This window comes from Silene latifolia, chromosome Y, assembly GCF_048544455.1.
Source record: "Silene latifolia isolate original U9 population chromosome Y, ASM4854445v1, whole genome shotgun sequence".
Lineage (NCBI taxonomy): Eukaryota > Viridiplantae > Streptophyta > Magnoliopsida > Caryophyllales > Caryophyllaceae > Silene > Silene latifolia.
This window is the reverse complement of record NC_133538.1, coordinates 164,489,721-164,511,237: the sequence shown is the minus strand read 5'-3', so window position 1 is coordinate 164,511,237 and position 21,517 is coordinate 164,489,721.

Genomic DNA, 21,517 nt, shown 5'->3' with positions numbered 1-21,517 from the left:
GAATAGAGATAATTTAATGGTAGCGACAACATGTTAAATTAGATCTAAAGGAATATTGAATCGACCGATCATATAACCTTAAACAACATAATTAGCTCTATCAATGAATTAAATCACATCCCGAATAACAACCTAGTGAACCTAATCCCTAGACTCTTTATTATTTTCGAATTTGTCTTTATTTACATCGCAATTAGTTATTAGAAATCAAACCAATCAAACCCCATAAAACTCTTACCTTTAAGGTGAACTTAAATATAAACAAACTAGATTAATTATCTCGCCTCCCTGTGGATTCGACCCTTTCTTGCCACTAGCTACCAGTTAGTAGTAATTTATGATTTATTTTGATAGGCAACGATTGAAAATAACCTTATCAAATTTGGCGCCGTTGCCGGGGAGGTAACAATTTTTCTGTTTGTTTTTGTTTATTTTTATCTTTTGTCTCAGGGAGCATCAGTTCCTTGAGACATTTTGATATTTTCATGTTATTTCCGTGTATGCTCAGGGCTGACAGGTCGGAGATTGTAACTTTTGATCCTGAGCCAGAGAAGACTTTTTGCTATAGACGGAAATTCCAAAGAGAAGTAAGTCGGGTGGAAGACTTGAGTACACTTGACTACGAGCGGTTTACTTCCGCAGAATATTCGTCCTTTGAAGAGGACACACTTATTTCTGCACCCGTTATTTCTACGACATTGACGATGTCGATCTTGGCAAGTCATTCCGAACCCACGGTTGATTCCATTCCTAAAGGTTTCAAGCTCCCTACCACTGATAAAGGGACCTTTGAGATCAAGCCTTATTATATAAGCTTGGTAGAGAGAAATTTATTTGGAGGAAAAGCTGGAGAGGACCCCGCAAAGCACATGGAGAAATTTATCACATATTGTTGTTCTATTCCTTTGACTGCAGGGGTGACTCAAGATTAGGTCAAACAGACTCTTTTTCCTTTCTTCCTGAGAGATGATGCAGCAGAGTGGCTACGTGACTTGGATATGGAGATCGATACAATCACTAACTGGACTTCATTAGCTCTTGCATTCTATAAGAGGTAGTTTCCACCGCAGAAGACTAATGCTCTTAAAAGCCAGATCACAAGTTTGAAGAAAGGTCCTACTGAAGATTTTAATAAAGCCTGGGTTCGTTTCAAAAGGCTAGTTCGATCCGTCCCCCCATCATGGCTTCCAGATTTGGTTCATTTGCAACCAGTTTTACAACGGGTTATACGACGATCACAGAGCTTTGCTTGATTCAGCTGCCAATGGAAGATTCCAGGATAATACTAATGACATTAATGCTTGGAAGTTGATTGATCAGATAGCTACTCACACTGCTGAGTATAGTAACCCCAGAGGAAGTAAGAGAGGAAGTGGTTCAGATAATGCTAGTGCGGCACAGCTGCAGGCCTTAACGACTCAAATAGCCGAACTAAAGACTACTCAGTCTTTGGGTTATAAACAAGAAATGATCCATATGGTTCAACAAGAAGTGTCCTGCGAGAGATGTGGGATAGATGGCCACACTACGGCTAAGTGTATGAGTACCATTGAGCAAGTCCATGCTTTCCAGTCTTTCAAGCAAGGTACTCCCTATTCTAACTTCTTCCCTGAAAGGAATCAGAATGTTTTTGCTCAAGCCCCACCACAGAATGCTTATATTACTCCTCCAAGTCATGGTAATCAACCACAAGGAAACTTTGTTCGGCAAAATCAAGGAGGTTTTCAACAAATGAAACCTCCTCCTCAAGCTCCAAGTAATAAGATGGCGGAGATGAAGGCTTTATTACAACAAAGTTAGATGATTCAACAAAAGAAAACGGCTCTGATTTCCGAACTTATAGCTTACAACAAGATGTTGGATGCTCAAGTTGCTCAAATGGCGGCTCAAAATCCTTCAAAACAGTCCGAAAATCTTCCTTCTCAAGGTAAACAAGCACATGAGCAAGTTAATGCTATTTCCTTGAGGAGCGGTACCACTTATCAAAGTCCGGATGTGCCCATTGATGAAGATGAGGTCCCTTATACCCATCCTAAGGGATTGGGTAATCTCGAGTTGAGTGATGATGAGAAAGAATTAAGCGAAGATCAAACACAGGATAAGCAAAAAGATGAAAAGAAGAGGAACAGATTAGTTCCTCGATCGAGTAAGCACGAGATTGATCGAGGATCCAGCCTACTCGATCGAGTACTACATGGGCTCGATCGAGGAACCCTCTCTGATAGTGATTTTTCGCGTGTTTCAGCTACGACATTGGAAGAAAATAGGTTCTTCGATCGAGTGACTACTGGACTCGATCGAGGGTCCTCTGTAGCTGACGATAATGTTTCCAAAGCTACTTGTACAACTAAAGAAGCCGAGCCAATTAAAATTCAACTACCTTTTTCTCAACGATTGCAGAAATCTAAGCTTGAACAACAGTTCGGGAGGTTCATGGAGGTAGTGAAGAATCTTCAAGTAAGTGTGCCATTTACTGAATTGGTCACTCAAGTGCCGGCGTATGCTAAGTTTTTGAAAGAAATCTTGTTAAAGAAGCGGTCTTTTGATGAAGTCAAGACGGTGGCATTCACTCAAGAGTGCGCGGCCGCACTACCAGCTAACTCACCACCTAAGCTTAAGGAACTAGGGAGTCTTTCTATTCCTTGTCATATTGGTAGTATATAGCTATTGATAAAGCCCTTTGCGATTTAGGGGCTAGTGTTAGTGTTATGCTGTAGTCAATTTGCAAAAAGTTAAATATGGGTCAACTATGTATCACTAATATGACCTTGCAAATGGCTGATAGATCTTTAAAGAAGCCTATAGGTGTCTTAGAAGATGTTCCAGTTAGAGTAGGGAAGTATTTCATTCCAGTTGACTTTATTGTTATGGATATGGCTGAGGACTCTCAAGTACCCATTATTCTTGGTCGACCATTCCTTCACACTGCGGGGGCGGTCATAGATGTTAGGGATGGCAGTCTTACACTATGAGTTGGGGATGATAAAGTTACTTTTATTCTTGATAAACCATTAAAACATCCTAATTTAGAAGCTACTTGTCATATGATTAATGCTCTTGCTATTGATGATTACTTTGCTTATTGTTTGGACAGGAATCAATTTGACGCCCCTGCTACTGCGTCATATCCATGGAGCAAGGAAGTTGATGAAATTGAGAGGTTGATTTATGGAGATGAGCCTCCTCCTGAGATGGTTTAAAGCTGTGATGGGAGTGTTGACTTGGAGGCCGAGTTGGATGCTTTGGAAGCAGAGATATTCATAGAGGAACCCGTCAAAGTTTTTGATGAAGCTCCTTTGATGGATGAAGCACCCTATCTCTTTCCAAATGATGATGACTTGAAGAGCGATGAACATACTTGCTCATATTTTACATTAGACTTTATTCATCGTTTATATTCTTTGCTTGGACTATTTATTGGTGCTACTTATGTTTGTGTGTATCACATGCGCTACTTTTTGATTTACTATTACATGCTTTGAGTTGTATTGATTGTGATTTATATGGGCATTTGTTTTAAATGCAGGAAATTTGCTCGACAGGATGAATACTCGATCGAGTGTCAAGGGGCTTGATCGAGTACCTTCACTTTTTGGGTTTAATTCGTAGCCAGAAGATGATTAAATTATGCGGTTGGTTATTCTCCCCTAATTTTGCAGCTGGTTTGGGGGAACTTATACGCTCTTACCGTTATTCTCTTCCCTTGTGTCTACTTTTATTGTATTATCTCTAGTTATTTCCTATTCCTGCTGTTAGATGTGTCCTTTAGGTTACTGGAAGTTTTGTGTGATTGCTATGCTGTAGGCGTCACAATGAGGACACTGTGATATTTAGGTTTGGGGGAGGAGTCTTTAACTATGTTGAGTCCTTTACTTATTGTTGTGTGTTTTTATATCAAAAATCCATAAAAATTAAAATTTCAAAATACAAAAACATGTTTTTCCTTTATTTTAGGTCGAGTCTTGCTGAATTTAATAACAATGATGTTAAATTGCATTGTTTTTTGCACTTAAATCCCATTTAGTTGTCCATGTACATTGTTTTGACCCGTTATTCATGAAAAAAAGCTCATAACTCGAGTCTTGACCATATTTGACACGCCTTATGCTAATTAGATTTGACAAATTATGTTGGTAAACTACTTAAATTCTGAGGTCTATAGAGCTTCCTAGGCCAGGATCATCAATAAACTGGTCTCATTGTCAATTAGGCTTGAGTGTGGTTTCTCCTTGTGGAATATGTAATATCAAATGCATAAGTGTGACATTGATTTCTTGATACTTTTATTGCTTTCGTTTGACTAAGTACATGTGGATAGGCGGTTCTTTCCATTCAAATAAGCGTTACACATCTTTTTGTTTTGCCCGGTTGAACCCTTGTAGCCGTTATATATCCTACATTTATGAGCTACAACCAAGAATTTGCCTACCTTATCGGGATAGTCACAGTAGCTTATTTATCTTGTCTATTTTGTTATTATAGTTGGGTTGGGACTTATTCTTGTCATGTGGGTATAGAAAAGTACTTTTTAGGAATTGTGTTGTATCCTTGTATTGGAAAAAGAAAAATATGAAGCAAAAAGAAAAAAAAAGAAAAAAAAAAAGAAAGAAAAAGAAGAAAAAGAGAATTGAAAAAAAAAAGAAAAGAAATTGATTGCTTCGTTTGGTTTTGTCGAGGATCGAAAGGATGTTACTAGAGTCTAATACATATTTGGAGAGTACTTCATAAGCTCTCATGTGTTGTAAATTTGAGATGATTTCTCTAGATGGGTTGTATTCAAGCTTACTTTTGTCTAGAATTGGTTTTGGTTTAGCGCTGCGACTACCGTCTTAGCTCCACATATCACATAACGTGCTTTGGCACAAACCATTTTAATCCCTTTAACCCATTTGCCACTCTTATTGTCCTTGATACATGTACTTTTGTCTACATATTAGATGCATACTAGTTGGGGATATCTCTATCACATTAGATTGCATGCATGTTTCATAAGTCGAGTGAGTGTTTCTACTTCTTTCTATCTTCACATATAACTCACCCTTACATACTTATGAGTGCATGAGTGAATCCGCGAGAATCCGACTAATTTGTCTTGCAAGATCGAAAGGTATTTGTCATTTGTCTATAGTATGGTGACTTGAAACTTGAGCTACGTTTTCTATTTCCCGTATCTTTGAATTTGTTTTATTGGTACACTTTGGTTATTGCTTTGTCATAGATACGGATAGCTTGGAATTTTACTAGTATTGAAAGCTGGTCTCCATTAATGGACGAGGTAGTAGTAGATCCAGCCGGAGCGGGCGTGTTGACGGCAGCTTGTTCCTCTTTTCCAAGTGAAATCCCCTAGTATATGAAAGAGTGAAAAAGTTCTTTCATTATATCCTTTCTTCTGAAGTGATATAGATCAATTCTCTTAAAATTTTAGGATTCGAAGGCGGCCTAAGGCCAACCACGGATCGGCCTATGTGAGCAACCCCGATTTTGCTCAGCAAGAGGGCTTTTCCTTATTGAACATTAGCTCTGAGTTATTTGATCACCATTTGTATGATTGCTCTATGTAATGTGTGATGCTTTGCTTGAGGACAAGTAAAGAGAAGGTTTGAGGGAGTTTGATGAGTCATAATTATATACATATTTATGCATCCCCTTAGTTGCTTTTGATACGGTTTCGTGCTAATTATATTAATTACATGCCTTTTATGTTAGAATGTCGATACTTCCGCTATTTGATGTTTAATGCAAGAAGGATGCATTTGAGGAACAAAGGAATGAAATGGGCATCGAGGAGTGGGCATGAAGAAATACACGAAGTATGGCACGTGAATCCATAAAAATGAAGGAAGAGAAGTTAAGAAGATAACACGAGGAAAAGAGCTGAAGATGGGTGATTCCTCGATCAAATGAGCATAGGCTCGATCGAGGATATTGTGTACTCGATCGAGTGGGCATAGGCTCGATCGAGGATCCTATTATTTCCAGAATTTTCTGCAATTTCCTTAAGTCGGTTGTGTTTTATTATAAATACCCAAATCGTACCCTAGTTTATTTCACGTCTTATTTTACATAGTTTCACATAGCTACCATAGAAAACTCTTTAAACCTCTTAGTTTAGTTTAGTTTATTGTTCTTATTTTCAGATCTAAGCTTGTTCTTCATTATTATTACGGTATTGTTTCTAATCTTTCTTCAATACTTATTATTCATTCGTTATTCATCTTTTATTTTTATTCATCATGTTTCTCATTATTACTATTGTTGTTCTTCCCTTTAGTATGAGTAGCTAAGCCTTTAATCTAGGGTGAATGAGGATCTAGGTTGTTAGAAGGGGAATTAATTAATTAATTGATAGTTAAAATTGCTTATTCGTTGTTGTTCAGTTTATTGTTCTTCATCTAGTTAGTTAATTACTGGCTAGGGTTAATTGACTAGTATAGCGAATTTAGACTTCCACCGAGTGAGATAGAGTCAACATAGGTTACGATAACTGAATATAGATAATTTAATGATAGCGACATCATGTTAAATTAGATCTAAAGGAATATTGAATCGACCGATCATATAACCTTAAACAACATAATTAGCTCTATAAATGAATTAAATCACACCCCGAATAACTACCTAGTGAACCTAATCCCTAGACTCTTTATTATTATCGAATTTGTGTTTATTTACATCGCATTAGTTATTAGAAATCAAACCAATCAAACCCCATGAAAGTGTTACCTTTAAGATGAACTTAAATATAAACAAACTAGATTAATTACCTCGCCTCCCTGTGGATTCGACCCTTTCTTGCCACTAGCTACCAGTTAGTAGTAATTTAGGATTTATTTTGATAGGCCAACGACTGAAAATAACCTTATCAAATTCACGGGATTTTATCAATGCCCTTGTTTAAGTGAATCAACTATTTCCCGTGAATCATACAAATCAAGACAAACAAACATTACAAACATTACTAACCTAATTAAAATCAACAAGCTTGGAGGCTCCTTACATCTTTTGATTGTTTATGGGCTCGGCTAATGCGAAGCAAATATTACCATGGCAACACCTTTCTTGAAGCCGAATTAGGTTATAACCCAAGTTACACTTGGCGGGCTATCGTGGGGACGAGGGAGGGGGTGGTGAGGGGCCTTAGAAGACGGATTGGAGACGGGAAGGATACTTATATCTTGCATGATGCATGTCTCCCTACCACGCTGTAACACCCCCTTCTTACCTGACCAAGGTAATTAGGAAATGTTGTCGTCTCGGGGGCAATGAAATCAGAATTACAATTAAGAAACTCTTTAAATAATTAACAAGTTTAGTGATTATATAAATCTAAACAAATGAATAAAAGAAATACAACTCGTCTATGACTATATCATCCACCAAGTGGCTATGTACTCGACTCCAAAGTCCGTAGCACGGCCCGAATTATGATCATGTCAACAAGCAACACCTGTACTCAACCTGCTCCCCATACGATCCAAAATATCATATGGATCGACACAGGCCACCCCGGAAATAGGTGACAATTACACAGACACACAACACGCCAGTTTCAATAAATAAAGTGAGACACGACACAAAGTGTGTGAGTATGCAACATGACTATGATATGAATGTGACGCTAGCAAACAGCCACCACGCCAGCACCGGGACATGCCCAGATGTACCCACAACCACCGGTGCCAGGGACACGCCCACGATACCACACCACACAAACAGGTACCGGGACACGCCCAGATGTACCGGGCCCAGAAGTCAACCGGGTCCCCTGCCAGACGTCGTGTCTCAACTACACGAGTCCCTCCGTACTCAAGTCATTAATGTGTATATCCCTCTTGGTGTGGGAAGCTCCTAGAGGCGACCCGAGCATGAGACGGTCTCCAAACCACCTCACCTCTCCTCAACAACAAGTAACCAACACAAACCGTCATGTCCTCCAATATACATGTCTAACACCACAAATTTAAGATACTACACAATATGCCAATTACCGATTCATCATGATAGACATTCCCAAATACGATAAGCAATACGTCTCATATAATGCAAGTAATGACAAATGACCCTCTAAGAAACATACACATTATTGAAACTGAGTAGGATAAACCTACTTTTTAGCAATCCCGCTAAACAATAAAGCAACCAGATACAAATGTGCTACTCCATAAAGTCGGCACCTATTTACGATAATTAAATAAACTTACTAACTAATTTAATTAAATTAAATACGTAATAAAATAAACAAAACCCATCTTAAAGCTATTCAAATTTCCACCAAACACTCGGTCACATAACCATCTTACACCACCGCCTGCCACTCTCATCGTGGGCCACCACCACCATCCGTGGTGAGCCACGACCAGCACCCCACAACCACCAACCACACACGACACAAACACCAACACAACACACACGACACACTTCCTCTAACACCATCAAACCGCCATAAACGTAGCCACCACCGTAGGCCACCACCACCACGGTGGTCATGATATGACCCCCACCTGTCGCCACCCTCAGACCCGAGCCTAACACCCATGACCAACCACAACAACAGCCGACAACAACTATACACGGCAACAATACTCACTCGCCACCCTCTCTTTACCCACAATTTTCGCCACCTACAGCCACCTATACCGCCACCACTAACCACCACCATGCTCTCCTACAACCCCCAACAACTGCCGTCCCTAGTCATCCCTTGGTCAGTCACGGTTAAGGGTTAAAAACCTGTCTTAAGACGGTTTCACAACAACAATAAAACCTTAGATCGAGGCCGGTCAAACCCCTTTTAGGCGGTCAACGGCGGTCCTGAGGGTGGTCAAGGTTGGTCGGGGTCGAGTCAGGTCAACGGTATAAATTAAATTATATATAAACTAGTGTAAGACGGTCTTAACTTACGATCCCGAGGCGGAGGGACGGAACCCCCTTGAAATCTCCCTCTTTTCTCTTCTCTCATGTTTGTGTGGATTGTGTTGTGATTTTGTGAGTGGATAAGATGAGTGGATAAGAGGTAGGGTGGAGTATATAAGGTGGGTATAGTATATGTATATATATACATGTATCATATATTATTAATCCGTCTCATACATAACTCATATAAATACAATATAACATAATTGTATAAAATATATCTACCAATTTACCGTTGACTAGCCTTTGACCAAGGTAATAAGACACGGGGTATTACAGTGTTCCCCCCCCCCCACTAAATGAACTTCGTCCCCGAAGTTCGCCCCACTCTCTCCTTTCCTCAAGTCTCATCACTGATTCTCAGACATTCTCCCTCACCTCACATGGTTATCAACCGTATACACTCTTTCTAATTATCACTCTCATCTTAAAGTTATTTGTTCCACTCTCATTGATTTCTCACATTCCGTACTTTTCTTCCTTAATTTTCCTAATTAATACAACCACTCCCCCAAAAGAGAACTTCGTCCCGAAGTTCAACTATCAACCTGCGGACCAAGCCACCCGCGCGTTGGTTATATTTCGAGGCGACGACACTTCTCCCACAGAACTTTGGTTGGACAAAGAACGTCATGGGCCATTACCGATTTGAAAGGCATTGAAACCCGTGAAAGGTTTGAACAAGCCTGCATTTGTGGAGTCGCCACCAATTTTTATGGAAAATTGGAACCGTTCGAATACTTCATGTCATGTCAAGACACAAAGTAGTGACATGAATACTAAGAAATTCGTTACCCATAGTATTCTATGTCTAGAATGACTCTCGCGATGCCAATGAACACGGATGCTCATAGATATCTGAGTAAGGGGTGAGGGTACGTATTAGGAAGCTCTTTATTTGAACACCTAATCCCGCCCGCCTCGATAGCGACCTATACTAAGGATCAGGGAAGTTATTTATATTCGATATGTTGTCAATTGTATACATGATATGCAACCAACAACGTTTTAATCCTAGCATATGAATATTTGACTCAGTCCGTTGACAAGAAATTTAGTAAACAATTAAGGATCAAAGTTATAATTTAAGTTAATTACATGCGAATAGCCAAGAAGATAAATCATATAGGATACACATGATATAAGCTACATGGTGATACATGGAATCGATGCCATAAGGATGCTCATAAGAAGTTTGAAAGAAGATAAAAGTAAGGGGTTAGAAATAAATGAAAATAAACAAATAAAAAAGGTTGAAAAAATAAATTAAATTAGCCAAAACACGAATATTTTGTGATAATATGAATAATAATCGATTAATGAAAAAAATATATGAATTATGTCGAGACGAGTTGAGTTCAGGGGCATAATTCAACCCCGAACAGGCGCAGCACAGATGCGTCCTTTGGAAGAGGCGCATCACTTGTTACGGCTGTTCTAGAGCTGAGCTCTGACTGTGAAAGTCAGACCCGCGGATGTTATTGTTCGTTTGTTGATTTACCAATTGATTTGATCATATGACTCCAAGGAATTGGTTTAAAGCATGTTAATATATACCGGAATTGTCACGAATTAGGTCGAAGTATGAATCATACAGATTATACTGCATGTTATGCGATGAAGACAAAGACGGAATCGATTTATACAAATTGCGAAACTCGTCGGATTGTGAATTGGCAAGCCAAAGATGAAAACAAACTAGGTTAAAGAATTTAGGTTAGAAAATGAGCAGTGTACGAGCTCGAATTCCAGAGACCCAATATAAAAAAAATTGAGGCTCCTAAACCCGGTCTCGGCTTAATGACGAAAACTCGTTAATATCGATTATTAAGGATTTAAGTCGAGAAGGATTTGATCGAAAATCATTTATAAAGTTGAAAAGGGTAGAAGAAATAAAGAAGAAAAAACGAAGAAATAAGAAAGACAGCCGAAAATAGCAGAAACCCAAGAAGAAGAAGAAGAAGAAGAAGAAGAAGAAGAAGAAGAAGAAGAAGAAGAAGAAGAAGAAGAAGAAGAAGAAGGCAACCCCTAGAAGAGGCGTAACAAATGTTGCGATCCTTCCAGAAGGCGCATCATTTGGTGGGATTCTTATTCGCGCCTGGCCACTGCTGATTCCGCAAAAAAGGTTTTAAATGACGGGTTTAAACACAATAAAATCGACTAATGAGCATCTTTACGACATTAACTCTTACAAATTATTAAAAAATAAATACAATATTTAAAATATGGGATTTTACACCCTCAGACTTACTTGTTTGACGAAGCTAGATTAACTAAGTTTTCGTTAGTGATTGCTCGACTCGATGTAGGATTGAAAGTGCCCGCTTTAGGAGGATTTAGTACGATTGCTTACATTGATTAAGTGGAGTTGGTCAAGTGGGTCTGTCCATGCAATGTGACTTGTACTCAGAATGATCTGAGCTTACGTGGTCGAGTAGATCACGCACGTAGGCATAAAAAAGCAAGAGCGCGGTCTTAGAATGCAAAGGGAGAAGAGAAGGGCGAACACTTGCGTGAAAAATATGTAAGGCGGAGGCCTTTCCTCCTCAGCAAGAAAGATTTCCGCGGTTTAATTTAGGAATTAAGGAAGATGTCTGCTTTCTTATTCTGTAAAGAAGATATTTTCGATATTTAAACAATAAAAAATACATATTTAGGAATAAAACTCTAGAATATTCTAGAACATTCCGACTCGGCTTAAGACGATTTTAGAAAATGGAAACGATTTTTGCCCCGGACTCCAAATGTACTCTAACTACTGTCAAAACAACCGTATCGGTGCGTAGATGACGACCATGAGTTTAACTCGACTGTTTGAGCTATCACTTGTCGACGAACTTATGAAATGCCATAAATCGCTCCGCGTGATAAACATGCGGCCCTATCATCATTGGGTGGTTAGCGGAAGGTGTAGAAATGAGGTATCTACAGAGCCCACACTTTGACTAAGGCTTGGACAAGGTAAAAGTTAAGGTATAGCCCTCAGGTCAATCGAAGATTACAACCTACAGACTATTACGACGCGAGGCGGCTCAAGGGGACCGAGCCACCGACCTGTCTTTGGGAACGTTTTAGAGTCTGTTGACTATTGGGGAGGGTCGTTTAAAGTACATTAGACTACGTGGGAAAGCTCGCCAGCCATAGGAAGGAACCATACCTGAGGTGTAGGTGAATTTTGAACTTCATAGAGACGAAACATCTGACGCCGACAACAGGACATTTGAAGAAACCGCTGAGACAAAGGCAGAACGTTACAGGCACCGCCGGGGAATAATAAAGAATATGGCAGGAACGTCATAGGCACCGCCAAGAACACAGTTTGCTTGGAAAAAAAAAAGCTGCGGCAGGACTTTATGTGGAAACGCCGAAAGAATAATAACAATTAACTTTATAAATAACAGGACGTTATGGGCACTGCTGGAGAAGAAGGCATGAACATTATGGGCACCGCCTAAGGAATTTGTTGCATCATCTCAAGCGAATTGTACTTTGGTCGAGAAGCTCATGGGTTGTATAGCGGCAATGAACTCTCGTTGGGGAATAAAATATTGCAACCTATTGGGGAAAATGTAGGCTCGGGCGAGGAAAAAACGCCCGAAAGGAACATACGGCATAAAAATACCCAAAAACACCACGAGAAAGGTAGAGCATGGGGCCGGGGCCCGTAAATAACGAACTCGTAACGACATGATAAAAAGAACTGCTGTAAAGTCTGCTGGAGAAAAGGCGCAGCAGGAGAAGGGCCTTAGGAAGAGGCGCAACATTTGTTGCGTTATATCCCGAGCCTGTCTATACTTGAGTAAAACAGAAACTCAACGCAAGTTTCATATTTCATTCAAAACAAATAACTTTCGTCTTCTAAACACAAAGCCACCCAAAATCCAAACCAAATTTCATCAAAACTTGATCAAAATCCGCCATAAATCATGAGCAATCCAGGTATGTTTCCCGTCTTCGCTTTTAATTTGCATTTGTGCTTGAATTTAGGCTAGAAAATTAGGGTTTTATACCTAAAATCTCGAAAAATTGGGGGTTTTGTCCCAAACGGATTCACCCCTTGAAATTGACATTTGAAATGCGTAATTGAACGTCCTAGGAGCATAACCATGTACTCATTTTGAATTTTCGTTGAGTATTGATGAATTGAGAGCGAAATAAGATGATCTTTGCTAAATCGCTTCAAAAGGCTCGAACGTAAACTTATACTAGTCTATTTTCAATAAAACTTAATTTTTTGGAACCCTTGGATGATGGATAAACTTGCTATCATGTCGGAATTTCAGTTTATGACTGGTCCTCTGGGACACTTCTTGCATGATATTTAGCTATAGTAACGAAATGCTGTAGAAATTTTGACTTGTAGCCGTGACTAAGCTTAAATTAGACACGTAGGAACGTGACTTATCATACTTGTTTAATTGCTTGAGAATAGTGAAAGAGTAGCTTGGAAAAACTGCCCTAAAACGGCCTCTAAATGCCTTTGTTTGCTCTTTTTGGAGAGGATATACCTTCTACTTCGGGGCGAGACCCATGGATGTGGATTTTGACCCTTGCTCGGCTCTTGTGGTTCACACGGTATTTGTAAAGGAGGTGAAGGAAGAGGAAGAGGTGCCTAGGAGGACCAACGTGAGAAGGAGGGGGCATCAGCTTGCGCATGCGCCTGAGTGGGCTGAGAAATGGGATGGCCGACATCTCATTTGGGCAGCGGAGAGCCACTTGTCATATTGTGTGGCAAGAAGTATGGTAAGCTTTCAACCTGGCCTTGTATTGTGCCATTTCTTTTATATTTCGTCTGCTTTACTTAGCTTAGAAGCTAACAAACCTTTCGAAATGAAGGAGGCTGGGAACATGAGGTCTTTCTCCGGATATACAACCATGATGGAGGCAATTGAGAATTTATCGGATGAGGTGCAGGCAATCATTGAGCTTGGGGCCTTCGGAGCTTTTGTAAGGGGCTGGCGCGAGATCAAGATGAAGAAGAATCGGGCTAACAAGTGCCTGATCCGAGCCTTCCTGGATCGCTTCTGGGACATGACCTCGACTTTCCATATCTCTTTTGGAGAAATCTGGGTCACCCTGGAGGACTACGACATGATCTCCGGCTTTCCTTGCGAAGAGGAGCCGATGGTGTGGCCTGCGACAGCCAAGAGAGTGGAGTCAGCTGAGGCCAGGGATTTGATCGGCTGGAACCTTGCTAGGACCGCGACTAGGGTACCCAGCCTAGTTCCGAGTTCTTAAATCAAAGATTATTTTTATGGTAAGGTTCCGGTGAGAGTACAAATAACCTAGGGTGGTTGGATGGTGCCTCCTCCACCGTGAACAGTTGAGCAGCGGGCCTGTTTGTGGCTCTGGTGGCTTCTGTCTTCGATTTACTTTGGAGACAAGGTAGATAGGCTGTCGACGAAGCTTCTTCCCTTCCTTGTTAAATAGAATAGCCTAGGCCGCCTGGACTGGGTTACTCCTAGCTTTGCAGTCCTCACTCGATACATGAGGGCCATTGTTCGTTTCGAGCTGATGGAGAAAGGGACTTCTCCTGCTATTGTCGTCCTAGATCTTATTTTGGAGGTAAGAACCTTCCTTTATATTTTTTATTTTAGAGTTATAAAATTAGAAATGGATAAAATGACAAATTATTTATAAATGAAGGATCATTTAGAAATAAATATGAAATGAATAAAATGAAAGATTCAAAATAAAATATGAAATATCATTTGAAAATAAAATATGAAATGAAAGATCATTTTTGATTTAAATAACCCCTTCTTTCTAGGCGTAGGTGTACTCGTACTTCCCCGGCTTTGCTCCTACGAGGGCTGCAGACGTGGCGAGAGAGTACCCTGTGGTGAGGGACTGGATCGTGTGCCGGCAGAAAAGCCAACGGTCTTCTTACGACACCTGTAGGACGGGTGTCCATGCCTGCAGCTAGATAGTGTATGTACTCTGCCTTGTATTCACTTTTTATTTGCTTTTCCTCGATTAATATCAATCATATGAATGACCCCTGATAACCAACTTAGTGGGTGCCGAGACCCTGGGAGGATTATTCTGGCCCTCCAGCCTTCGTGGCCGAAGTTCTCCGGCCTAGGAGCTCGAGTATGATGCTTCTTACGATGCTTGTGGGACCTGTGTGGTACTTGGGCAAGCGTTTGGCTTGGCAGTGTCTCCATGACGCCTTCACGGTTCCCATCGATCCTCCATGGATGATGTTTAGGGAGCCTTCGGAGGCTGAGAGGGTGGCTGACTTGGCAGGAGCGAGTGGTGACACTCTCTTTCTTTCTGACCTTGAGTATTCAGAGTGTGTGCATAGGAGACTGGCTTACCGGCCGATCGTGGTGAGTATACTTTCTACTTAGCCTCTTAAAATGATAGTTTCCTTTGAAAGTAGCTTAGAAATGAAAAATTTTATTCGGCAGAAGATCAATGTGGCGGGCATCGAGTCCCAAGCTTTCCCTGAGACTTAGGAGTACGCGGGTCCAGCTTGTACAACGATGTCTATGGAGATCCCGTCCTTCTCCGAGGCGGTGACAGAGGCTGGACTCGACGAGTGGAAGCATGTTGTGAGGAGGTAAGACCCCAGTTTAGGTTGTCTTACCTTTTTTGATGATCGTGTAAGAACATGATAATAAACCTTGTTTTTGAAAATAAAAATGCAAGTGGCAACATCGAGGCATGCGTTGCTATTGAGGATGGCCAACTGGCTGCGAGCGACGGCTAATGAGGCACTTTAAGGTGGCTGAGGACGGCAGGTATGAACCTTCCTTTATTCCTTTCTTGATAAACATGAGCGTTTTGAGGTACTTTTCGGGCACTACCTTTCTATACTCTGTCATTTACCAACTCTCTTTCTTTTCAGAGGGAGTGTGAGCTGATGCAGTCGCGAGAAGAGATGACCCGCCTATCGAGGGAGCTTGAGGTTCGGGATGCTGATATCGCCATTCTTAAGGCGATGGTGGCAGACTTGAGGGGTCATTTGGCTGGTTGTCAGAGCTAGACTTGTATATTTGTACATTCGTACTTTGCTTTCGGGCAAGAGCTCAAAATTTGGTGTATATATTTGCAATTTTCTGTGTATATATGATGGCCTGCGAGCCTTTTGCTATTGTTGGGTGTAAACTCTATCGTACCTACAGGTTAGCTTGGAAACAGGATTGGCATATCGACGATGTACGCCGTCATGCTGCCGAAATTCACGTAGAAATCGTAAGCAAAACACATGTAGGAAATTAAAATTGGCCTAAATGGCATAAAATGCAACTTGACCAAGTCAAAAATGTAGAAATAAAAGTATATATATAAAAAAAGTGCCCCGTAATGATAAAAAATGACTCGATGTGCGACGGACGACGGGAGTGCTTCCCCCTAAAAAAAGAAAATAAATGAAATGTGTAAGTGTAAAAAGTAAAACAAAAAATGTGGTGAGAAGAGGGGGCAAAATGATCCCCCAAAAATAAAAAAATGAAATGAAATGAGTAAGTGTGTTTGTGTGACGAAATGTGAGATGACGATGTCATCTCAAAAAGCAAACCTGCGTTGGAATAGGATTCCGCAAAGAAACAAGAGTAGAAATTTGGTAAGGAAACAAAATTTCCGAATTCACCAAATATATTCCTATAGGAATAGGTAAGATTAACTAAATCGGGAACAGGAAAGATCCTCCGCGGAAATTAACGGAAAATAGAACTCGGGAAGAGGCACATCAGGAGCTGCGACACTTCCAAAGGGCGCAACAGTTGCTGTGTCATCTCTTGAGCTTGTCTCTTCCTGAGCAAAATTAGGAAAGGCCGAATAGTATAAATAGAGGCCTCGAGCTAGCTTCTATTCTCACAATTCTCCCTTATATTAGTCCGTAGCTCATCAAATACATAAAATCTCTCTCAAAAAATACATTTGCGAAAAAAATGGATGCATTTGAATCCCGACTCAAAGAATGGACGAACGAGTTTTTGAACGTGGAGAAGCATGACATGAGTGCTTTTAAATTTGGATCAATCATCAGTTTTAAGCAAGCAAAAGTGGTAAGACCGTTCCTTGATGCTTGTCTTGAATATTGGGACCCCGATTTTAATGTATTTGCCGTTCCAGGAGGCAAAATCTGTCCTTTTCCCAAGGAATTTGCAGCGGTTGGAGGGTGGGATGTAGAAAATCTTCCAGTCTTACCATCTAGCTTCCAAGGATATATGAATTAATTTAGGGACATTTTAGGAATAACCAATGCTGAGGTGGATCGACTTGTGACCTCTAAGGGTGTAAGAATGTTCGACCATGTAGACCGTTTCATAGATAGGGAAGACCCTACCATTTCCTATGCGGCAAGGCGTAGAGCCTTTGAATTTTTCTTTCTTCACTGCTTTGTCTTAAAAGGCCACGTTGATACGGAATGAGAGGTGACCCGCGCTTCTTGGGTATTATTGAGCAAATGGTACTGCGTAAGAGCCTAGCTTGCTTGGTATTAGGAGAGACCATCTTTGGGTTGAATAACCTAAAGGCAAATCGTGAGCTCCCCTATCTAGGGAGTCCTATCATTTTACAGGTAAAAACGACCCACTTCTTTTTTTTATTCTTTTTCCTCGTTCGGCCGTGCGCCCTATTCTTTTCTTTTTTTTTCGTTGTTTTTTTTTCGGCCGTGGGTAACATAGGATGGATGGATACTAATGCTTGTCCCTTTTGTAGATTTGGCTGATGGAGAGACTACGATTGATCGAGCCCCCATTTGACGTGCTTGAATATCGATCACGATCGATAATGATGAGGACAAGCTATATATGGTGGACTTTACTCGAGTGTACAACTATTGGGAGAACAAGTTAAAGAGCGAAGACAGGAGTATCATCCCTTGGTGGCATCTTAGAGCATTGACAGAAGTATCATCCCTCGACCCTACTCGATCTATTTGCGTTCCTGGCTTGGAGTTCATGGTCAACATATTCGATCCCGGAGAGGTTGATGAGGCAAGTGGGCTTAAAGCAGAAGATTATGAAGCGTGACACCATACCGTCGACAGCACGAGCGCATTCCTCTATATCTTGTCGCGAATGGGCGCTTCATTGGGCCTAAAGAAACATGCGGTTTATACTCGTTCTAGTTAGTTCGTTGTGGGTGTCGGATTCTTACTTGCAGTGGACGAAGGCTGGCACCTCGAAAGAGCGTGAGAAGCTAAGGAAGCATGAGCTGATTGACTACAAGATCCGCAAGGTGGCGAAAGAGAACCAGAAATACTTGACCGAAGAGGCAAAAGTGGTTGATTCTAAGTTTTCCGCCCAAACAAGAAGCCAAAGAATAGTCCTGTTGAGAGGATGGTCGTCGATCGGAAAGGAAAAACTAGGCCTCGAGAAAGACCGTTGGTGATTAGGTTAGAGATAACGCAAGAGCGCCCCCCTCGAGGTCGAGACAAGAAATATGACAAAAATGACAAAGGCAAGGGGAAAATGGAAGAGTAAAAATAGCCTAAGTCTTTATTAGTATTTATTATTATCGTTTTTTGTAATAAACAACGGGATGTTTGGAATCCTAGCCTAGTATTTTTTTCAACATTTATTATTTGATGTATGATTTAGCGTATTATTAGAATAAATGAAGAAACTGGATAGTTTAGTTAGAAACTTTAAATCGATTCCCCTTATTTATTCTTTCGAATTTCAAGTGCCAAAGCAAATGTCCTTCTATTTGCATTTCTTGGATTAAAATAAATCGGGTTGTATCCTGTGAAGAATTGTCTATGTATTCATTGAAAATGAAATCAAACCCAGAACGTAGTTCGAAATAGAAAATGTAAAAGAATAAATGTTCGAAGCAAGAGCTTGAAATGAACGTAGGGAATAAGTATGGTGCTTTACTTACTCCTAAAAATGCAAGTAAGTTATTCGATGATACTGAGGACAAAGCAAAAAATGTCAAAACGCAAAAGCGAGGTGACCCGAATTTTGAGGCCGGTCGGTGCCGTGTATAACGTGTTGCACGAGCGGCACGTGAATCACGTGTGGTGCGTTTTTAAGGCCTATTTTAACGGTAATATCTCTTAAGTTGGTCTAGATTAGCCGGATTTGAAAACTCATTCCCGTCTAAGTCTGTAATTCTAACCGCACCCCCTGAAAGTATAGATTTGACTAGGTAAGGCCCGACCCTATTAGGCTTGATTTTCCCCCTTGGGTCGACTGGTAGAAGAGCTCGGACAGATTTAAGCACTAGGTCTCCCTCTTTGATGTTTCGGGGTTTGACTTTCTTGTTGAAGGCTCTTCTAATTCGTGATTGATATGTCTGGAGATTACGCAAGGCACATAATCTTCATTCGTCCAAGAGGACGAGTTCTTCATACCTATCCCTATTCCATTTTGCTTCCGGGATTTGGCTTTCGAGCAGAATGTGCAGAGACGGGATTTCTAGCTCTACTGGTTGTACGTCTTCCATACCATATGTTAAAAAGAAAGGAGTTGATACGAACTGAGCAGCGGAATAGAGGACGAATTGGACAGTGCTAAGAACTGTTCGTACTAGGTACGCGCAGACCTGAAACTGTTTGATTAAGACAACAAGAACTATTAAAATAGCGAACTATTTTTGGCGAACCGAACGTACTAGGTACGACCCGTTCTGGTTTTTGTGAATAAAAGGGATAGTGTTTGAACAAGCAAGACCTATTACTTGATCAAAGTGAGTGAGACCAAGACCTATTGATCAACAACTCGAGAGTTTAATCGAAATCGCGTTTCAACCAAACCAGTTTTGTTTCTAAGCAAGAAACGATTTTAACACAAGTGTTTTGTTTATAATTTCTGGATGATTTTATTCATAAACTTGAAGGCATTTGTAGCCTCAAGTGAGTCGTCCAAACAGCTAGGCAAGCTGAAGAGTTGAGCAATCACTCTTCACTTAATTACAACACTAAAAGCTATTAGTTCAATGAACTTAGACAACTACTAATTAAGCTTAAGATATTATTGTAATCTGAAAAATGCTAATAAAACTTAATATTGGTCCGTCCTTTCCTTGGTAAACGTGCCACCATCAGCTCCCATACACCATACTTAGCAAAGTAACATAGGAAGGATAATTGGAGTTCATAGGTTGAAAATTACAAACCATAAACAGACCATCACCGTGAGTGTTCACAACCAGCTCGTCCAGCTCATCAACCAACTCCGAGTCACTAGCTTGGTTTGCATCATCCCCTCCCCCTTGAAAAGGAATTGACCTCAATTCAGCTAGGCCATCGTTATCCAAGTAAGGAGAGAGATCACCAACATTAAAAGTGGCGTGAACACCATAATCACCGGGAAGTTCAACCTTATAAGCATTGTTGTTGACTCGACCCACAATCTTGTAAGGACCTTCCGCTCTAGGCATGAGTTTATTCTTACGCTTGCTTGGAAATCGCTCCTTCCTCAAATGCACCCAAACCAAGTCTCCAACCTCGAACATCCCTGGCTTCTTATTTTTGCTTGACTTGCGTTTATAGGCTGCATTCACGGCCTCAATTCTGGCCCAAACTTGTTCATGAAGCTTCAACATCGCTTTCAACTTGGACTCGGCATCTTTATGCACCAACTCATCTTAAGGCAACAGAATTAAATCCAAAGGAAGGTATGGATTAATACCGTACACAATTTCAAACGGTGAATGACCCGTAGCATTAGTAGGCGACCTGTTATAAGCAAATTCGGCATGAGAAAGCTTGAGATCCCAATCCTTTTGTGTCTTGCTCACAAGCCCACGCAACAAAGTACCCAAAGTCCGATTTGTGACTTCGGTTTGTCCATCCGTTTGAGGATGGTGAGAGGTACTAAACAGTAACTTTGTACCCACTTTCCTCCATAACGTATTCCAAAAGTAGCTCAAGAATTTAGAATCCCGATCCGACACAATAGTCTTCGGAATGCCATGTAACCTCACAATTTCCCGATAGTACAAATCAGCCACATTAGGAGCATCATCGGTTTTATGGCAAGCAACAAAATGAGCCATCTTAGAAAAACGATCAACCACCATCATGATAGCATCCTTACCACGTTGAGTGCGTGGCAAAGCAACAATGAAGTCCATAGAAACATCGTCCCAAGGTCTGACCGGAATTGGCAAGGGAGTATATTCACCCGGTTTGAACTTGCTTTTCGAAACTTGACAAGTAACACACTTACCCACGATGTTGTGAACATCTTTTTGCAATCGTGGCCATAAGAAATGCTCTTTCTGTGGGAAATAATCTGTATACTTCCCTTTAACATGAAGGATTATAACGATATAATAAAGATGATCTATGGTCATAAAATAAAATACATAAGCATAAGTAAAAAGATTTAGAATTAACCTCGGGTACTTGCAAAATTGGCCTAAGAACAACATCAAAATTTATATTCGCCTATTAGTTACACCCAAGACGATCTAAGATATACCCTTTGATTATGCTAGAAATCAATCTAAAATTTTCTGTAAAATTTTATTGTCTTTGTGTTTTTGTGATGAGAAAGAGGAGGCTAGGTCAGAAAAAGAATTAGGTTAGAAATAATTCTCCACCTTTCTTTTTATATAGACCGAAATCCGAAATCAATTAGGAAAGATTTACATCTCCTAATTTCGGCCAATGTGATCCGAAAATAAGGAATTAAATTTC